Source organism: Corapipo altera, unplaced genomic scaffold (assembly GCF_003945725.1).
Source record: "Corapipo altera isolate COAL_440 unplaced genomic scaffold, ASM394572v1 23, whole genome shotgun sequence".
NCBI lineage: Eukaryota > Metazoa > Chordata > Aves > Passeriformes > Pipridae > Corapipo > Corapipo altera.
In genome coordinates this window covers 22,937,715-22,954,486 of record NW_020884878.1, presented here as the reverse complement: position 1 = coordinate 22,954,486, position 16,772 = coordinate 22,937,715, and the positions used below count along the sequence as shown (strand labels likewise).

The following is a 16,772-nucleotide window of genomic DNA, read 5'->3' as shown; positions in this document are numbered from 1 at the left end:
CTTATTTCAACCTTAGAGAGGAAAACAATATAATTCTGATCATACACAGAGGGAGGCATCTGCTTCCTAAGGGCTCGCAGACAAAATTTTTCCATATGGAAATACTTCTGGAGTACTAGGCCAAGCAGAATCAAGTTTCCATATTTAAAAGGTATTGCCTGGATCTCATACTTTTCAACCAGACAGGTTAATGAGCTACGTGATCTTGAGAATTAATATACTAAAGAAACAATGGTACAGAAATAAAAATAACCCAAAATCCACCCTACAAAAAGCCCTCAAAAGAACAGTAGTATTTATAATAATCTTTACAGGGTCCAGTAGGTTGAACAGAAAGGTTACCACAAAACACACTTTGTAGCTGGGGTTTTCACATTTTTGTCAATATTAGCAGATTTCTTCTAGCATTGCTTTCTGTAATTGCTTGGATACACATGTGACTGATTTTAGGATTTATTACTTTCTTCTCATTGTAACCGTCACATAGCTAAAATGTAATAGAAGTTAAGAGCTTGATATTTAGAAATATCAAAAGTTAATTTAGACTGGAGGAGTACTTAGTCATCAAAACCTTCAACATGAAACCAAGAATTAGGTCACCAAAAATTTGCTGTATAAATTAATCAACTTGCTCCCTTTGGTCTGAACTGAGAAATGAGAGGTGTCAAAACAACACACTTGATGTACTCCCTAAGAATTAACACACAATTTCCCAACACCTTCTTTTCTGAAATGCAGTAAATCTAAGGGTCTATAAAACCAGATAAAGCAAACACATCAATCTCCCTCAGGGGTGCTGTACTAACTTAGGTTCCATACACAAAGACAAATGCTTAAGAAATTATCTCTCCATAATACAACTTTCACAATCCTTAGATATTCAAACATTGAAACAATTGAAACAATCCTCAGGAGAGCTAGATTTGATATGATTTGTAAATATACTGATGATTTAAGATTGTCTAGCACAAAAACTGGGAAACATAATGGCAAAGAAGCATTTGGTCTCACCTTTTCACCCCACCCTCCCTAGTTACAACAGACTTCTTTCTATTGTCTTACACCAATTTGTAAGTCCCCAGGCTGATACTACCAAGAGCAATCCTCCTCCTCATACTGCTGTTCCTTCTGCTGTGCTGACTGAGCTACTTGTGTTCACATATATCAAGTCTACCAAGGAAATCATCCTATTTATTTTTTACTCAGTTCTGAATTACATCAGTTTCCTGATTCTACTCTGTATAGCCATGGGAGCACGCAGGCTGGCACAAGGGATGCAAACAGGATACCGAACTAATAGTTCCCTTTAGAGACAACATGGTCTTAGATCAGCCTAAACTGACCATGATACCATAAACATGGATGTCCAGGGCACAAGAGTTGCAAAAACAAGAGCAGAGAGACTACAAAAGTCAAGTCCAAGTCTTAACTCTTTTGAATTGAAAATTCAATCAAAATGCACTTTAAAAAGTGTATTAACAAGAACATTTCTTAAAGGGGAAGAAAACATGCTCTTTTACAAAACATGTCATAGTTCTGTAAGCAAAAATATGGCCTTTCATGGGTTAAAATCCAGCTGTATTCAGTTGTGTGCAGATTCTGTTCGAATATTTTTCACTACAGATAAGGACTGTACTTCACATTCTTCAAAGCCTAATCAAGAGTCTTATTTTCTGGGCAGGTTCCTTCTTTTCTACCAGCCTGTAAATTTCCATATTTACAGTGTTTTCACAGATCCCTGGGATCCACTATGTTTCTACAAAATTGATATTTAATAACTCTGGTCTCCCTCTACACCTTGGCCCTCAGCTGTGAGTACCACCACACAAACTTGCTCAGCTTTATTATGAAAGTGAATTCGGGCAGCTCTGAGAAGTAGTTAGAGTGACAGATACTTTGTATTTGTGCAAGGATGCATGAAATAATGCCTGAAACTAGGCAAGATAGAATTCAAGGATAAAAAGAATTACTGAATAGCTACTTGAACAGTATGGATCCCATGAAAAAGAGTTGTCTGAGATTTAAAAACTACAGAATGCACATACAGAAAAGAACATTTAAAAATCCTAGCATCTAATATTTTAGACTTTGTAAACTTAGCATTGTTTTAATGGCATATTGCATTTCAGATATATATGCATTTTGGAGTTGGAAAAGTTTTTATCTTTTAAATAGCACATCTGATCATACACTAACCAGGCAATAGTGTTTCACCCAAACACTACGATCTCAAACAAGAAACTGAAGTTTCCCTTAAACGACAGGAATAATTAATAATCACTGATTACAGTGACAGTCCACATCCCTAGTATGCAATTACACTGTTTGTTCAAAGTGTAACAGAAGATTTAAACTAGTTTACTAAATTACTTACACATAACTTTCAATTCTTAAAAATATTTCATTTCATACAGAAGCTCATAAATCAAAATTTAAAGAAAAAAAAGTGTCCTGGGAAGAAAATGAGGATTTTTTCCCCCCCCTTCTTTCGAAAGAAACTAGAAAGGTCTTAAAACTTCAGAATTATTGCTCTTACATTTCATACAGCACTACCCATAGCAGCATTCACATTAAACTACACTTCATTGCTTTAACCGCACAGAAAAGACCGACAATCTTCACACTGAAGTTATTACAGCATTTTGGGTAGGTAAAATTGCATATGAAACCTACAGTTTATATGATAACTATGATATCCACATAGGATTTCATAGTCTTATTTTACTAATAAATCTTGATATGCAGTATTTGAAATACTTGTCCAACATCTCAAACCTAGTGAAACATATTAAAGGGAAAAAGAGGCACAAAAGAAACCTGGATGGTAAAGGACTGATTAAAAGCCTTATCTTAGGCTGTTGAAATTACCAGAAAGGATTAGTGTTTCAAACTATTGAATTCTAATGGGTTTACCAATACAGGAACACACTCAATAAGTGAGTATACTTTCTTTCCATTTCAGTTCTAAACATTGTTAAATTTCAGTCTCTAGAAGTTTATCTTGAAAAAATTCAACTATATGTAAAGCAATACCAGCCACAATGCAATGCTTGTGTTTTGTTTTTCTGAAGTCCATTCACACTTCTAGACAGAAGGCAGGAAAGGACTGCAGTAATTTTGAAAGAAGTGCAATACACTGGGGCAATTTAACTATATATACTCAGTGCATACACTAAGTGTATGCTTATCCTACTAAGGATAACTAAAACACAAAAATAAAAACAGAAAGAATTTTTTTAACCTTTTGGTTTAATCACAAGTTTATTGCCACACAAAAATATTAATCTAATCTTAATTTTTAGATACTTATTATGTTGAAGATGAAGCAGAACACTGTTTTGGAAACTAAAAAATACTGGGGAGGTGGAAGATTTGACTCAGTCGTTTAAGAGTGAACACACCTGTGCAGCTACTAATATTCCAGTTCCCATTCATAAAAGGGAAATTGAATATAAGCCTTCACCTTCTGTTTTCAATAAACACAGTCTGAAACTTAACCTCCTTCAGAACATCTAGAAGCATGTAAAAGCATTGGGCATTTAGAAGAATTTTAGAGTATTCTTACAGACTTGATTATGTTTATATATTTATTGTCCTTACGGTTAATCTTTAACTGTCAGTTGAGGACTGAAAGAAGATACCACACTATAAAAAAAAAAAAAAAATTAAAATATATAAATTGAAAAAAAATATTTATTTCGTAAATTAAAGTCTCAAGATTCTCTCTCTAGTAAGTTACGCAGTAAGATGTCACTGGTCATATCAGCTTCATATATGTTTCAAAGATATATTACCTTAAAAGATTGTGTAGAATAGAAAATAATTGGAAGACCAAAAAAAATAGAAACACCACTCCTCTTACATTACAGAAAACCTTTACTTCATAAAGTAAGCTCAAGTTAAAGGTGTGGGGAAAAAAAGATATCAACAACTAGTTAATACCAGTGTACATCTGAACAACATTTGCAAATAAAGTAGGTAATTTTTGGCAGAAACTTATGAAAAGTTAGTTAAATATCAGGGTAGTTAACTATTACACTTAGAGTAGTAAAGAAATTAAGATGTGTTCCCTTTTTTACAGATCTTTTCCATTTGAGCTGATGACCATTTCTTGCTCCCCAACTGATACTTTTTTCCAAGACTCAAGTGATCACTTCCTGATATCTTTTTAAAAGCAAACCCTAACCACTAGAAAAGTGGCATGCTTGAGCAACTGTCTCACAAAAGTGGCAGACACAAGACACCCAACTAGGTCTAAGGAGGTTAATGACACAACTGAGGATTTACTCATCCATAAGTCCCCTTTCAGTCCTGCAATGGGTATGGATGGCAAAGACCAGGCTTGCAAAATTCTCTCCTTCCCTAAATCTGTCTTTTCTCTTTCCCACTACCACCATATCATTCACATTCAAATGTCTGCCTCTTCACTACAGGGCCAAATAGTGTCAAGTTTCATCAGCATCTCTGAACAACTTTCAGAAAATCCAGCCTTCAATTGCATCCTCTTCTGTGCTAGGGCCAAACTTCCAAATCACAACTTAAACTCAGCATAAAACTGCCTTCATTCTGTCACTCTTAGAATTTTTTCACTGAATCATTTTTTTCTAGGATTTTTATAGGCACTCTCTTAACCAATATGGTATTTAGGAACAGTACAGTAACAAAACTCACACAACTCATAATTGTGTTTTTAAAGACTAACACCCTCTAAACTTCACGGTTTGGAAAGACAGTAAACCAAGTCTGTCCACAGACTTACACCAAGTACAGAGAAGCCAATGGCAGTGGGGAAAAAAAGTCAATTTAGACTACATGTCCAAAAAAAGCTGAAGGCACTAAAAACAACAGATTCACACTCTTTTACAAAAAGAACATTGTCCTCAAAGACTAAAATACACATGTCTAAAAACTGGACACTAAAAACATTTATTTTTTTAATAACAAATGCAAGTGCCTTAGAAGTTTATCACTCACTGACTATTCCTGTATTCAAGTGTTCTTCATGCAACAACAGGCTTCTAAAATTTTGTTTCGGTTAAAAACTTACAAACCACTAAGCACAGTTTAATTTATAAATAAGTTTTCCATTTCAATTTCAGTCTGAGAGACATTCACTCAGAAAAGGAAGTTCCTGCCTAGGAATTATTAAAAGAACTGTCATCTTCCTGAAAGAACATTCTATTCTGTAAGACTGAATTATTACATTAACTTCACAAAAAGTGAAGTTAATCTGGTCTTTATCATCCACACACTGTAAAAGAACTGCTAAAATGCTCCATGCCACAGTGTCAGAATGTCAGCCACTGTCCCTACATGCCAGTTGTCCTTCTCCCCACAATCAGAGCCAAGAGCCAGCAAATTTTATCTGAAGCTGTTAAACAGACATAATAATTTCTTTAATCAACTGACAGTTAACAGGAATGCTTGGAGCTACTGCATCACATAACTAGACACGAATGCTCATTTTGACCTCAAAAACGCTCACTAATTTTTATCTCAAAGTTCTTCTTTCTTTACTGACAAATTAAAGTCTTTCCATTCAAATATCAAATTGAATGCCACCACTCAAGATAGCTAAATAGTTAACCAAGTAAAACATAAGCAGCAAAAGCAATTCTCACTCGTTATAAACACTATTCTGTGAAGAGTCTGGATACCACATTTCAACCACATTTCTTAAGCACGTTGTTGAATAATCCACGAATCATGTTTGAAAACAAGCTCTGAAGACTTTAAGGCAGTCACATTCCCAATAATAATTTAAGAAATCTCTGCGCACAAATATAAATTAAACTAAGTTCTCTTTACAATTCAGCCTGTTTGACAATATAAGTATCCTTCTTCAAGAAAGTATGTACTTCCTGAAGATCAAGTCACATAATGCAAAACTAAAAATCCCACATCTATTATCTGAAATAACTTTCTATGGAACTTCAATTTGCTTCACATCAGTTTTTCCAATACATAAAATAACAATATTAGTGTTCATATGTCTTTTACAGTAAAAAGTTACGACAGAATGTTAGGTGCTCACCCACCACATGGTGTGTTTATCCAGCTGTGTGCCAGACATTTTGTCCAGAAAGATATTGTGAGAGACAGCATCGAAAGCTTTACTGAAATCCAAAAAATTACATCAAATGGCTTCCCTTGATCAACTAGGTGGGTTACCTTATCATAGAAGGCAATCAGGTTGGATAAGCAGGACTTTCCTCTCATGAAGCTGTGCTGGCTGTGACTGATGACTGCATTGTCCTTCAGGTGTTTTTCAGTACCTCCCAAAATAATAATCTCTATAATTTTACCAGTCACTGAAGTGAGACTGGCAGGTCTGTAGTGACCAGGGTAATCCTTCTTGAAAACTGGAACAACATTAGGCAGCTTCCAGTCAACTGGGACCTTTCTGGATTCCCAAGATGTCAGCCAAAAATTAATATTCTTTTCATAGATGAAAAGAAATTCTTATACTACCGTCTGGTAAGAAACTACTGAAGTTTTGAGTTTTTTTAAAATCTATCAAGTCATAGTGTTTTCCAAATGTCTGTGCTGGAGAAAACCCACAACGCAATTGCAACACCAATGACAAAAACTGAGTCTTGCCAAAAATACCAGCTATCAACTCTAAGTGTTCCCTCCCTCAATTAAGACTACATATAGCATTTCCTATGTAAATCTTCTGTTTTGGAACATTCTGTATATTATTCCAGTATGAACTGGTTGAGAGAGTCAAAGGTTGTGAGCAGTACCTTCTCTGAGGAAAAACTAATGAAAATAGACACAGACAAGCTCGTGGACAAGTCAAATCACAATGTTGGACAGTTGGATCGTGTTTAAACCATTTGAGAAATGCTCTCGACCATCACAGCTATAACACTACAGTGCAGCAAGTATTTTGAAAACATTTAGCGTCATCATAGATGTCAGTTTATTAATGAAATGTTCTATGTGAAGTAATGCTAAAATAATGTCTAAAAAAATTTCACTTGACTTCGAAATCTCTGAAGTAGTTTTCATCCCAGACCTAAGCTCTCATAAATACTTAACCATACCAAAATAATCAGCAATTGAAAAGAAACTGTTGAATATGCTTTTATCTTTTCTATAAATTACTGAAACATATAATAAGGGTGCTCAAGACAGGTATACAATTTTCACATAATGCTACATAATAGTCCCAACTTACAGCACAAACTGATGGTAAAACACAGGCTTAAGTGCAGTGCAACCAGAGCAATTGTAAGAGAAATTCTTGAAGAAAAATCAGGATTATTTTGCAGTTGTGAGTCTTAGAATTTACACTGCAAGGGTTCTTGTACATTTTCTTCTAACTTGAATTTTTCAAGAACAGCTTCTGGCCTTGGACAGGCATATTCAACGACCCACCAGCAAACTATTGAACTACTTGTACTTTGATACTGGCTATCAGTAACCTGTTTAGGTCTCTGTTTTAACTAATAAACAAAAGGTCATTGCCTTTCTTAGCAGACACCAGCTATGTTGAGTACATTCCATCTACTACAGGACAGATAGTGCTGACTCCCTTTTCACTTAAGACAGCCATTCTTAAAAGTCCCTTACTAAGAACTATCTTAGTTCTCTCAGTTCCAAGGGTCCAGTTCTTAATTTAAGTCTGATGCCTTATGAAAAAGCATGGACAGAACACATAAACTTAACAGCAGTAGATTAAACTACAGAGTAAGTGATGGCTTATCATAAATCCATTTCTGTTTCTTCTGTGTCTCCATGTAGAAAGGATTCATAAATTTTCATTGTACAAAAATTATTTTGGTATATTTTACACTTGTTGCCTGATTATTTCTTTGGCTGTTGCACCAAAAGGAAAAACAAAACAACCAAACAAAAAATCTAATCAAAACAACAACAACAACAAACAAACAAAACAAAAACCCAAATAAAACAAGAAAAAAGAAAAAAAACAGTTACCCAACTTCACACATATATCTGTCAAACTATTTACACACCCTCACTGGGATTTAACTTCTCTAAAGTGATGCTCCAGTCTGCTGTGTCATACCCCTTAAGCTAAACAACTTTCTACTGTAATATAAAAAGCCTCTGAATAAGTCTAAAACCCGGTGAAGCATCTAATAAGGCTACCCCTCAGATTGCCTTCTGATTTACCAACAAGACTGAATTCCAAATGGATACCTCTTCAGGATGTTATTGCCAGACCTCAAACTGGTTTTATGTCAAATTCTCAGCATTCTTTTCAAAACGACTACTAAAGAATGGGACATTATATTTCAGTGTTGACTTTGCCAGTTCTGCACAGATCACAAGACAGAAATCACTTCCCAATTTCTGTATTTATAGCTCCCGCTTATAAAGCCAGGGATCATTCAGAGGTTTTATTAACTTCTCTTAGCAGGAAAGTCAGAGCAGTCCTGGAGGAAAACAACTCAGCATGATTATTTCAGCACAAGTTTATCCTCAGTTGCAGTTGCTCACTGTCATTATCTCTATTTTCTGCATTTCTCCTAAATGCATGAACCTTCCAAATAACATCTTTAAAACAAAACCAAAAACCAGTTACACACCTTGGACCATTTCCATCTAAAAAGATTCACATACAGGCTTTTAAATTGCTTGGCATTTTTTGGAACACATTATGCTAGTAAAAAAATTTTCAGTAAAGTCACCACTACAACCAGTAAAACTAATTAGGTATACACCAAAAGACAGTATTTGAATTTGGTAAGATTAAAAATATCTTTACCACGAGCACCACTACATTGGCACATTATTCCATTAACATGAAGCTACTTTGTTAAGTTATACAGCTAATGACAGATGGCCACAGTTAGAGCTTTGTTAGATACTTAATACTACATAGAACTGAAAATATTAAGCTCATTTTTTTATTATTACTAGTATGTGTAGTAAAAGAGCATATAAGTAAGAATAAAGTTGTATACTTTGCAGTGTGGCAGGTTCTCATAATCAGTATAGAGTGAAAAGGGAAGGGAAGAATTGCAGTGTGGCAAACATCCTCAAGAAACCAGGAACATCTACTTACTAATCAGGAATATAGAAGGAGAAAGTATAATCCACAGTAGACTACAAACGCAGTGATCTGAACTGACCTAGACTGTTCTAGTGATGAACATTCATGTCAGTGTTCATCAGCTGCAAATCAGGAGCACACATGCCTAAGGAACAGACAGTAGAAAGCAAGAACTATTTGAATATAAGAAGTCAAATATATATATACACGCACACATAGAAGAATACAGTCTACAGAGTACAGAGAGCTTTGCATTGTTAAGGCAATTGCAACACTGACAGCAACAAAACTGAATATAATCAAGTTGAGGGAATTAAAAGTTAAGAAAGAGTAAGATGATTAAAATAAAAGTGTATAATTTAAAGTGTTTTCAGTGAGGCATCACAGAAGGTTGAAAAGGGGCAGGTATTTTGCACCTCCTAAATGTTAATCCAGTCTCCTGGCACAGAACAGTGCCAGCGCTCTCTAATTTACACCACTTCACCAGAGAGTTAACACAGCCAGTAGTCCTGCCTTCTACCAATACAACTGTATATACAACTGTATATATCTTGCTAAAGCTATGAAACAGAATAGCTCTTATAAAACTTGTAAAGATGTTTACACGTTCTCCTTGAACTCTCTTCTGAGAGCTGTTTGTCAAAGCGGGATCTTTTCTTTTCCCAGGGTCTCAAGGTGTATCGCAGGATTCTGTTCCTGCACCCCAGGGTCCAGGAGTTAAGCACATCATCCTCAAAGAAAGCAAATCACCACAGTTTCAAATTAAATACTAGAGTCCCGCTTGTTATAGTGGTCACCAGTATAAAGCCAAGGGGATTTCTTCAGGTTTTTTAGTCTAGGGGGAGTATTATAGGATCATCATCCTCATATGTGGTAGTAGTTATGGAGTGGCGATATTTTGGGTGAAGAAAAAACAAGGTGAGCAAATGGAAGAAATTTTACAGCAACCAACCTGTTAAAAAATTTTATAATCAGAAAGACCTGGACTTTCTAAAGTTCATTCTCTATTGTAGGATCATTTCAGTCAGCATTCAGAGAAGGACAATTTTTCAGAATGTTACATTCAACATATGCAGGATTTTTCAATATAAATATATCCATAAACATGCACAATACCTTCAAAAAAAGCTAGGAATGCACTTCATTTCTCAGTAACATTGAGTCGAATTTATTCTGAACTCAGAAAAATGTATTTTTACCTTTAATTGCTAACAGGAGGCTACCTCTAATCAGCCATTTTTAGTAAAGATCCTATAGTGGCAGAGAAACCTATGGACTGCTTGAATTCATGCTGTAGATTCAGGACTGGTCCTGAACAATAGCCAACTTCATAATTAGCTCTTGATACCTGTTTGGAGTTGCACTGATAAAGGCAGAAGGTATCATTAAACTCAATATCCTGCTGAGCCATTGCTTAGGATAATTCAAGAACAATCTGAATGAAAAAAAGTAACAATCAGATAGGCAAACAAAGCTCTTCCAAGTCCTGAAGATATGTTAAATCACTGGAAGATCCAACTTCCCTGCCATACTCTTGATCAGTTAGGAAAAACAAATCATTATCACTTTCTCCAAACTGGTTAAATGACAAAAAGGATCAAGAATACCCACCACTACCTCAAAACCTGCTTTCAGCATGAAATAAATAATTACACCAACAGATACTTCAACCCTCACAAAAAATTCCCCTCACAAAAAATTCCCCAAAGAGACATTTCTCATAGAGAAATGCATAGGCATAAGCAATGAAACTAAGAAATAAAATACACGTCCAGTGTTTAACAAAGTACAAATAACACTTCTTCCCCAGGAAGTGTTATATAACTTACATGCCACACACTTCTACACTGTGCCTAAAAGAAAACCTCAGACTGTTATGAAAATTAACAGTTCTGTGCACTTCTAAGAGAGATTTTATTCCAAATACACATTTATGAAAAGGTAATCATTAAACTTTTATACCAAGTGTTGCTAGAAGGGAGTTATTTAGGAACAATATTCCAGAAAAAGTTACACGACTTCTACACTGACCAGTATCTTCCTGTACATAAACTCCATAGCCATCCAGGTATTTCCTGTTCACTCTCTACATGGATCTTTATGTAACTCAGTGTCCTGTATTCTTTTATTGTTTTGCCTCCATGAGGTGAATACTGCAAGAAAATGTTATAAAAGTGTTAAAGATCTAAATCAACATTTTAAAAAATAAAATGGAAGAATGGGGCACAGAGAAGTAAAAAAACTGTGTTTTTAGTGAAGAAAACTCTAATCCTTTAGTGCCAAAAATCATACTTCAATTTTATAGTGAAACAAATGAAATATTAACATTCTTTCCACAGGAGAAAATCTCCTTATTTCTATTTATCTTGAACTATCTCAAGAAATCTCCTTACTCCAAATTTGCACATGTATTTCTTAAGGTAAGCTCTGCTATACAGCAGTCATCTTTTAATTTACAATCATGTCCTCTCTTTATAGGTCATCCATACACAAAAAGGAAGCAGCTCTGCAGTTTTAATTTGGAAGTCTTGCCAAGAAGTCTATGAGGAAAGGCAAGATTTATCCACAGACACAGAGAATAGACTTTCAACCTTCAGTATACAGGTACCTGAAGTTCTACCAGAGGTGATCTGCCTCTTGACGTAGTTTAGACTAAACAGCTTATGGAAAGTCTTGAAGGAAATGGAAAACAGAAGGGAAACCCTTAGTTATGTCTAATTGTCCCCTTACCCAAAATACTCAGAACACTCAGTTGAGTGCTTTAAACTGCAAAATGGACTTAACTCTAGAAACTATGTACCTGTTTTCACCATTAGCTTAGAAAAATGATTAATGAACAGAAGTTTCTGGGGTTTAACTTCTAATATTCATTCAGTTCAGATGCATATATTACCCACATACCTCATGGTATTCACAGCTATCACAAAAAAGAATGCTGATCAACTTTTTACAACCTACTTCATTTTATTTTCAGTCAGTGTTGATCAAGTAACCTGTGGGTTTTTTAAGGACTGCTTAAAAAGGATTGATTAGTTAAGCTTAATTTTATACTAAATACTGAAATTCACCTGTAAGACTCAATGAAATAGCAGTTTATCAATTAATCATACTTCCAACTTCAACCATCTAGAATGTAACGGATAAACAATACATGCAGTTAAAATACACTGTGCATTTCACAACTGCAGCATCTGCATTTCTTGCCTTAATTTTGCATATTTGATCACAATTAATGCCCCTGATATCAATCAGGGTTTGTTACTTAAGCAAGACAGTACCAAAACAGCACTAAGTATACTCTCGAACAATCAAACCGAAGCATTTTCCTGCTGATGGCAGGGAGGTTGGAACTGGATCATCTTTAAGGTCGCTTCAAACCCAAACCATTCTATGATTACATTTCAAAGGTAACTCACTGGTCATGAGGATATCAGAACAGCTTGCCTAGTCAGACCATCAGACCACCAATCTCAGTATGCCACTTTTAACCGTGGGCAGCCAGTGCCACAGGAGTAGCACAAAAACAAAAGAATAAACCTCAGAAAACATTCCAAATCTCAAAAAAGTTGTAAATCAAAAAGATAGTATCTTTGAATTTAGATATCCCCAGGAAATTTTCTTCCAAGAACTTATGCAAGCCCTTTTTGACCCAAGAACACTTTAGCATTTACATACACACACATTTACAACAGCCCCCTGCATAAAATTCCACTAATTCTTGAAAAGACAGGGGTTTTTTTAAATACCTATTTTTAATTAATGCTCCCTAGCTGCTGAGACGTACTGATTATTTCCAACAAATTAATAACCATCCCACAACCCTCATCACCACTTCTACTTGCAATCTATCATCAAAACAAATTATCTGCCTGCTAAATGCAAGTCAAAGTCTATACTATGAGAAGCAATAACTGTTCCTCCACGTTTGAGAGAAACATTCCCAACATTATCTCCATCTCCTCTTCAAACCTGCAACAAAGTAAAACAAGCCACAAACAGCCAAAACTTCCAGCAATTGATTCTCGCTACACTTTATAAACACTGGAAAATGCTGAAATACAGCATGAGGGTATATATAATCTAAACATGGTCTCAATTTAGTTCATGATATCAACACTTTTATATATGTTATCTGAAGATACACTTTTTTTTTTAAAGGAATACCCCGTATAAAATTCCTTTAATGAGCCTGTTCCGCACCCCCCAGCAGAAAGTGAAAGGGGGAGGCATGCAAGTAAAATCTAAAATCTATGGGGTTTGCTTATCTAACACAAAATGTTAGATAACAAAACTTTCCCATAACGTCACCGAACAGTTGGGAAAAAGAGCATTTGTAAAATTTGATAAACTAGGAACTTCAGTTGTGTGTCACTAAAGACGTCAGGATAAAAAATGTATTAATAATCATATGCACATTTAAGTTAAGAAGCTATATAACATTTAAACTGAAATTGCATAATTTTGTTCTGAGTGTTTGTGTTCCTAATTATTCATCCTATTCATTAGAACATTTGGAAGTAGCATCTACTGATAATTCTCTCCCAATATATTGTGATTTTGAAGTACCAGAGAGTACTCCATTTCACTTTTATCTAGTTCAGAAAATCTGAAGAAACTGCACAATTGAGACCTTTATTCCAGCCAAGCCTTACTATAAGCCCCACAGGCAAGTGGATCTCTCTTGATTTTCCCTGAAAAGCTGCAACCTTTCCTACGATACACCTTTTTGACACAACCTTTATCTTCTTTCTTTAAATGTTTCTGTATCTCCACAGTGGTTTTGGATCCATGTTTCTTTTTCTTTTAGGAGACTATGGAACCACTTACCACCTAGAGCAAATAATTACTTCTAACAAATACATAACATTCAACAATATGGACTCAGAGTAACTCCTCTGAAGTGCATAAATGTCTTCGAAAAGATGGACAGCGTAGCTCAGTTTAACCGCTATAATCATCAAGGTCAATAGACTGACAGCTCAAAGTTACAACTACACAACATTGCTACAGTAAAAATCTTTCTTTTAGTTCACCAAATAGGAAACAGATCAATGCAATGCCAGACTACTTATTTTCTACACAGCTGTGGGTAAATGCTTAAAAAGTTACTGCAGCAGCCAGTGTTACAAGTGAAAGGAAAAAATGTTTCAAGTACTGCACGCCCGATATTTGACATTTCTGTACTTGATATTGGTTTGCACTCACAGATCTGTCTCATGATGATGCTGCTTCTCTTCTGCACACAAGCAGAACAGCCATGCATCTGAAGAGTTGGAAAGTCAATGTAAAATTATTAACGTTTTATATTCAAAGTCTGATGTAAATGTAGACTTAAGTCTACCAGTACATGACTTCAGACCCAAAGGCTCAAGACCCTCTATCAGTCATTACAGCTGTGGTATAAGCCCCAACACCATAAGGTATTATGTACTTTAAATTATTTATAAAAATGTGTCCCACAGACAGGTAGAACAAAAGAAAAAGTTCTTTACAAGATCCATCTCTCCCTGCACCATCATCCCTCTATGCAAAGAGCACTCTTAGGAAAGGTGGGCAATTCTTCCACTCATACAGGAAAAGAAAGGAGGTAGGTGGGTAAATCACAGGAGTCCCATTAATTTCATACTGTAGATAAAGTATCTTATTTTGTGGAATAATAAAGTCATAAATTTAGAACAGATAAATAAAATCACACATACTGCTAAGGTACTTGGTTTTCCACATAGTTTTTATAGAATCATAGAATCAACCAGGTTGGAAAAGACCTCCGAGATCATCAAGTCCAACCCTTGATCCAACACTGCCGTGGTTACTAGACCATGGCACCAAGTGCATTGTTCGCAAAGTTATAAAGAATTTGTAATTGCCAGCACTGAGAAACAATGTTTACAGAGTTTACCATCATGATGAAAGAATGAAGAAATACGAACAATGAAATTACCTGCATCAGGAGAGTTGCAACTAAATCATCTAACACTCACTTCCATATAAACTATCTACTGTCATGCTATGGACATACTGTTTTCCTTTCAACCCAGGAGCCCTCAATCATCAAAAAACCTCACACTGGTACATTGTATCACACAGATGAACAACACTCTCACCAGTTTCAGCAGACAAAACTGTTGTCTGGGGTCCAAACTATTAAAGTTTTATTAGCCACAAAACATACTGTGGCTTTACATCTTGAGTTGTAGAACAACAAAAAACCCAAAAAGCCTGGTAAACACCTATCTTCCAAAAGTATTCTCAACACATTCCTGTATCAGTCTTCATCACTGAAAATTTGACATTTAAAATCCAAAGGTAATGCCTTCCTTCCCTTCTATCCTGAGATTCTGAAGTTATAAAAAAATCCCTCCCTCATGGAGCCGCAGTGTGCAGCAACTATGCTGTCTCTGTCTCATGGCTTATGCACACATATGTGAATCAACACATATGTAATCAGGGTCAGAACTAGTACCATACCTCCAGAAATAAGCACCTGAAACAATGTGGTAATGGATGACAAACAGCAACCACAAACAAAATGCAGCAGACTTGGCAAGAGTGCATCACGGAGTCTAGAGGCCACATGAGTTCACAGCAGCGCTTTTTCAGTCAGACATAACTTTCAAAGTCTCCAAACTGTGCTCCACAACAGGATACAGAATATAGTACTTAATTTTGAAGTAATAAGCCCATACATAAAAATTTCAAGATGGTTTTCTTTGCTAATGAATAGCACTAAGCAACTTGATTCTAAACACAGTGCTGTATTACAAAGACACTAGAGGAAACAGGAGAAATAGCCAATTACCCTCTGCTAAAAACTCCCGCCAATGTCCACCACGCTGATTTTAAAACCAGCCATTCCACAAGGTTTAAAATGGTAAGACTAGCAGTAAGTGAAGGAAACAGTGAAACCTCTTCATCTGTTTCCCTTGCTCGTTTTTTAAAATTCTTTCTTAATTATAGTTGTAACAAAAATAGCGCAAGTTACAGGCTTATTATAGAGACAAGAAGCTCTGAAAGAACTGCTCAGGCTCAGGTATAGTTCTTGGTTCTGAAATCTGAAAGTAAATGCCTTGCAAACTTTGGCTGCTGTTGCAGCAGGTTATTAAAAACTCTAATTAGAGTGCAATTTGATGGAATGCCACTTCAAGATAGTAAACATTCACTCAGGAAAAAAATCACGAAAAATTCTTAAAGTTTGCTATCATTTTTTAGCATTGTTATCATGTACATTTCTGTCCTTTAAAGGGACAATGACTCCTATACCAATACCTCACATTCAGCAGATTCTGTAATCTGTTCATAAACTTGTAATAGTCTGTGCATGATTTTATTTTTACTTGCAAAAGTAATTAGTAGAGTTATCCTTTCTATTACTAAAAGCAAACATTAGTGGCAAGAGATGCATACTGCAACTCCAACACTTGCTCTCTACCTTGAGGAGTTATTCAATTTCTGCTCCCGAGATAAGTTCGTAGTTTTCTGTATATTGAAATGACCACGTTGCAGACTTATTGACTCCTCACTCTTCTCTGATACGAAATCTCCAAAGAAACGAGTCCGAAGAAAGGCAAGAACACACACTCGACCTGTCTCAAATTAGAGTGCCTGGCCAAGTCCATTAATTGTGATTTACCTGAACTCCGTTTCCTCGTCCTCTCCCTTCTCGGGCGGCAGCTACTCCTGCCCCTTCCTAACTCCCTCTTTTCCCTCCAAAGCAGCCGCTCGCTGAGCTCCAGGGAAGCGCCAGCCC

At 35.8% G+C, this 16,772-nt stretch overlaps 1 protein-coding gene across 6 annotated transcripts in view; it reads right to left on the bottom strand.

The window, feature by feature from the left end:
- Positions 1–16,772, bottom strand: part of STRN3 (striatin 3) — a 58,941-nt gene that overhangs the window by 41,170 nt on the left and 999 nt on the right. The gene's annotated exons all lie outside the window — the stretch shown is intronic.